The sequence below is a fragment of the Ylistrum balloti genome, unplaced genomic scaffold, assembly GCF_031769215.1.
Source record: "Ylistrum balloti isolate Yb309-2 unplaced genomic scaffold, AGI_CSIRO_Ybal_v1 Utg369796, whole genome shotgun sequence".
NCBI lineage: Eukaryota > Metazoa > Mollusca > Bivalvia > Pectinida > Pectinidae > Ylistrum > Ylistrum balloti.
In genome coordinates this window covers 515552-521551 of record NW_026781976.1, presented here as the reverse complement: position 1 = coordinate 521551, position 6000 = coordinate 515552, and positions in this window count along the sequence as shown.

Below are 6000 nucleotides of genomic sequence, written 5' to 3'. Positions count from 1 at the left end.
GGTATGGCATCTCCATTTTAGTCCAGCGTTTCAAATTCTGCCATTTGTGAGCTTTTTCTTGTTTCAATTTCCTACTATTATGTATTGCCCGGTATTATCGTATGTAAGTAATGACGTGATTAAGGAACACCAGGACTGGTTGTTAAAGACTGTCTGTTTTATCCTCTATAATGTATGAAATAATTGTTCTTTAGCAGGAATGTTAAAAAATATTCTTGTATTGTGTAACTTGCTTGCCGAATAAAGGAGATGCTGAATCATTATGGTTTCTGATGTATATTTGAAAAACGATTTATTAAAATCATCTTTAATCATATTTCTCATTCAGGTGTACAATACATCATTCTTTCAAGTTCATGTTGTATTTCTACAGGTGTGGTGTCGTACACTCCTGTCAACGATACGAGATACTGGTATCATGACCATGCAGAATTCTGTTCCGCCCTGGAATATCCGTGTAGCGCGTCCTGTTCACGAAAAGTGTCTGCTTGTATACGGCCCTTACAAGTCAAATGTGCATCCAAGTCGGCTGTCATGGCTCTTTCGTCTGGTCTACAAGACAAGGACCGCATCACACGTCTTGGCATTAAGAAAGCTACAGATGCTGACTAACATTCAGGATGGTAGTAACGGTAGTCAGTCTTGACGGCTGGTCAACAACTGCCAACAGATCCTTGCCAAATAATGCTACCTTGCTGACAATAAAGTGTAAAATCAAATATTTATTACCGATTTACCTGAGGTATTAGTTGACGTGGTTAAAATTGAAGATTTGTTGATTAGATTACAGAACAATTTGTTCTCATTATTCCCCTCACTCTCGTCAGATATTTATCACATTTTAAATCTCTCATTTTTTATATATACATATAGATAAATTTAGGGTTATCTATTTCTTTTACAATCTAGATGTTAACGATATCAGAACGATACGTACAGCCGGCTACAAGCCTTTAATTATCTATACTATACATAGTATATATTTTATTTGTATATATACAAATGTATAACACTTTACTTCAAAGTAGTATCAATCATTCCTATACGGGTATTTCATATTTTTTTTATTCTTTGTCCAGTGATCGATATATTTGTGAGACTCCTCTGCTATTTCTGCATTTCTTTTATCTTGAACAAAGTATGAGATTGACCGGATGTTCAGTCTTTATGTTTTTATGTGTTGTTTATGAAAGCGAGTTCCGATCCTTGAGGAAGACAGCATGGATCGTTTTATGAAGTTTCATAATCTGGAATAAAATAGTTGTTTACTAACCAATGATCGAGCGAGAAGGTCGGTAAATTATTATTAATAATATGTTATCATGTAATACCAAAGATATTTTATATCTATAGGAATATATATATATATATATATATGTAAGCCAACACTAGCAATGTGGTGTTTATACTCGGCTGCAGACTTGCAACAGGACTGGCGATAGTGTTACATATCTAAGGTCACGTATCTAGTTGCCAGAGATAAATGCCTCTGATTGTTGGATGTCGTTACAGAAGTGTATGTAAAACACGAAATGTATTCGGATGCAGTGTTTGTTACAGTGTGCCGACGTCGTATGATTTTAGACGCGTCATTATATTTAATGTGTGCATGTTATGACGTCATATTGTGTGTATGTTAATCTGTGTATTACGTTTTACATTGCGTGTTCCACGGTACGAGAGTTGTTATATTAAATGTGATGGTTTTGTCTTTATTTATATCGAAGTATTGTGTTGCTTATTTGTATATGATATCGAGTAATACTCAAATATCGTTGTACATACCTTTATTGTATCAGGTAAATTATATCCGGTCATATAACGACAATAAATAATATGCCAAAAACTTGACATGGTATTTCTTGTTTATAGACACTTAATTCCCTGAGGATCAGCATGAAAATATAAACAATACGGGGCTACAGCATCTCCCAATCTAGATTTTTGACACTTTTTCGATTCTCTGGATTTTCCTCAATCACCTCACAAGTTTTTAAAAATTTAGACCTTAAACATCACTGACGAGTGTTAGAAGGACGAAACAGCTGCATGATGTAATTTGATTCATTTTTGGCTGTACTGTATCTAATTTTAAATTTGCATTGAAATGTTCTATTCACTTCTGTGAATATAGCTCAATCGATCTGCCTATACTAATTATAACACTTCGTGGACAAATGAATTTGTTAATTCAGAGAACAAACGAAACGAACGAAAATAAGCCGCTTACGAAAATGAATAATTTCACAGTAAATGGGAAACATTGGATACATCAGCATGGGTATGGTAGCCGTAGAAGAATAATCTATGAATAGATGTATACTGTTAGCGTAAACATGTTAAAATCTACTGGAAAACCTATCTTACAAGCTGGGTCAATGACATCGATTGTCTGGCCTCTGTCCTCCACTGATCTGTCCCGTGTGAGACTTCGAGGTGTCCAGGTTTATCAAGCATAACTACATACACAATGGAAAGTATATGTAATACTCGCCTCGAGATAGAGAAACGGACAATTAAATACCTATAAATTCTTAATGGAAAATGAAAAGGTTCACGACATGCATTCAGGCATGCAAAAGACAACATCACATCAATCAACCAAGGCTTAGTTTGATTTTAACAGACTATATATATATATTTATATGTATTTCATTATTTCTAAATCGGAGTTAATGAGCGAGCACCACAATTTCTAAGTGTATTCTCGTCATGTGTTTGCATCGTGAACAATACAAGATAATTTGCCTAAACGTGTGCCTGGTGACCTTTCAAAACCAGTTTAGGGACTTTCAAAAATATTTCTGGCACAAATTTGATTCTGTTAGCCTGTCTGTACGAATATCCACAAAAATAGAGAAGATGTTAATGGAAGTGACAATGGGCCATTAGAATCGTTTTCTAAGCTAACATTCCATAAAATTTCTCATAGTGTGCTCTTGTCATTTCCTAACGTTACTCTATGTCCATTGTTTTCAACCCTTTCATTCAGAAACAGCTGAATTTGGATGACAAAAGATTAAACTCTCCTTAAGGATGTCTGTATTCCATACAAAGGAAATAAAGACGTATATATCTAGAGAAAAATTCCTTACTTACTTACTTTTGTCCTTTAATTAATTTTCATGTATCTAATTAGAGTTTGCCTTCATTTGTGTTTATTCCATGGCATACAACTAAATAATGTGTAGGAAGAGTACAGTTGTAAAAGCTTATCTCACAAATTAACAACATTCCTATAAACAAACAATGTATGAGTTTGAGAATTTGTAACAAATATCTAAACTACTACAAAGATAAACAGTCACCAAAAAATCTGCAAATTTAAATATATATTCCAACTACTATAAACTTAAATATTATCACACTAGAGAGCATTTTAACAACTGATAGTAAATGGGGAGTGGACTGTCTCGTACTCCGTCTGTAGCTCTGCACGGGTCGATGTTAAACAAGGACGTCTCATACTTCAAAGGTACACAGAGTCAGAAACATAATTATGAAACACTTTGTTCAGGTTATAAAAAATGTGTCGGTGGAGTGTGACGGTAACTTGTATAACGAGCATGTCAGTCAGAATTCGTGGATTCAGTGTCGACATAGTATCTAACAATTCACTGTTCATTACTTTTTATGTCCTCTTTGTCCTTTAGCTAAAACCTCTCGCAACAGATTTATATGAACCGTGAAAAAAGCTGTATCAGATAACATATGTGTTTAAAGATAACCTATCCTGTTATCAGTGGTACTGAAAAAATGAAATTATGTTAATTATAAAAAAAAATGAACAAAACATGAACAAATGAAACGAGAAAGACGCCTTTAGCATCAATTTTTTGTCAACATTAGTAAAAGTGTACTTTTATGCAAAAGAAAGAGGACATCTGCCTGAACCTCTATCTTCATACTGATTTCCATATTCTCGTAACGTTTTATGGGTGACTTGGTTCTAGCATGTTCTATTAAACAGTTTTTGGTTACTGATGCTAAAGCCTCAGATAATGAGAATAGAGGGAAAGGTGGTTAACATTTCCAGGACACTTATATTGTGTAAAGTTGATATTTCCATGCACACTTATATATCGTGTACAGGTAATATTTCCATGGACACTTATATATCGTGTACAGGTAATATTTCCATGGACACTTATATATCGTGTAAAGGTAATATTTCCATGGACACTTATATATCGTGTAAAGGTAATATTTCCATGGACACTTATATATCGTGTAAAGGTAATATTTCCATGGACACTTATATATCGTGTAAAGGTAATATTTCCATGGACACTTATATATCGTGTAAAGGTAATATTTCCATGGACACTTACATATCGTGTAAAGGTAATATTTCCATGGACACTTATATATCGTGTACAGGTAATATTTCCATGGACACTTATATATCGTGTAAAGGTAATATTTCCATGGACACTTATATATCGTGTAAAGGTAATATTTCCATGGACACTTATATATCGTGTAAAGGTAATATTTCCATGGACACTTATATATCGTGTAAAGGTAATATTTCCATGGACACTTATATATCGTGTAAAGGTAATATTTCCATGGACACTTACATATCGTGTAAAGGTAATATTTCCATGGACACTTATATATCGTGTAAAGGTAATATTTCCATGGACACTTACATATCGTGTAAAGGTAATATTTCCATGGACACTTATATATCGTGTAAAGGTAATATTTCCATGGACACTTATATATCGTGTACAGGTAATATTTCCATGGACACTTATATATCGTGTAAAGGTAATGTTTCCATGGACACTTACATATCGAGTACAGGTAATGTTTCCAGGACACTTACATATCGTGTACAGGTAATATTTCCATGGACACTTATATATCGTGTACAGGTAATATTTCCATGGACACTTATATATCGTGTACAGGTAATATTTCCAGGACACTTACATATCGTGTATAGGTAATATTTCCATGGACACTTACATATCGTGTAAAGGTAATATTTCCATGGACACTTATATATCGTGTACAGGTAATATTTCCATGGACACTTATATATCGTGTACAGGTAATATTTCCATGGACACTTATATATCGTGTACAGGTAATATTTCCATGGACACTTATATATCGTGTACAGGTAATATTTCCATGGACACTTACATATCGTGTAAAGGTAATATTTCCATGGACACTTATATATCGTGTAAAGGTAATATTTCCATGGACACTTATATATCGTGTACAGGTAATATTTCCATGGACACTTATATATCGTGTACAGGTAATATTTCCATGGACACTTATATATCGTGTACAGGTAATATTTCCATGGACACTTATATATCGTGTAAAGGTAATATTTCCATGCACACTTATATATCGTGTAAAGGTAATATCAAGAAAGTTGTTCCGAAAGCACTTAAATCTTTTACTTCATTCACGAATATTTATATGTCAAAGCAGTGTTCGTCTTTACCACGTGAACGCACGGCATAGCGATAAGTATATGTAAAAAATCCAAATAGTTTATTTGAGTCTCACACTGAACAAGTCGACGACATGTATACATCACTGATCGCTGGGAAATCGTAAGACTTCACAGAGGTACAAAGTTATTACATCTGAGCAAGACGTAATTTAATTATCCTAAACCATAAGTCTATAGCTCTCCATTTGTTAATAAAATTGTCTTTGTTTCCGCAGATATTAGAACTTTTCGCACTAGCAATCGAGCTGAACACATTTTCATTACATTTTTTTTGTATCAATAATACAATAGTACAATAGTATCAACAAGTAGTTACAATATCCACTGGGCGCGAAATTACGTAAGCTTAGAATTGATATAACTCATTCTTCCATATACATTCACACGCAAAAATACCTCCTCGAATTTGGGAGCCGCACTGCATAACATAAGGTTAGTTGTGTCACAAAACCTTCTTCCGGGGAATGGATGACTTTGTTGGCGAACGAATTCGATCGTTCTTTTTAATATTTGTC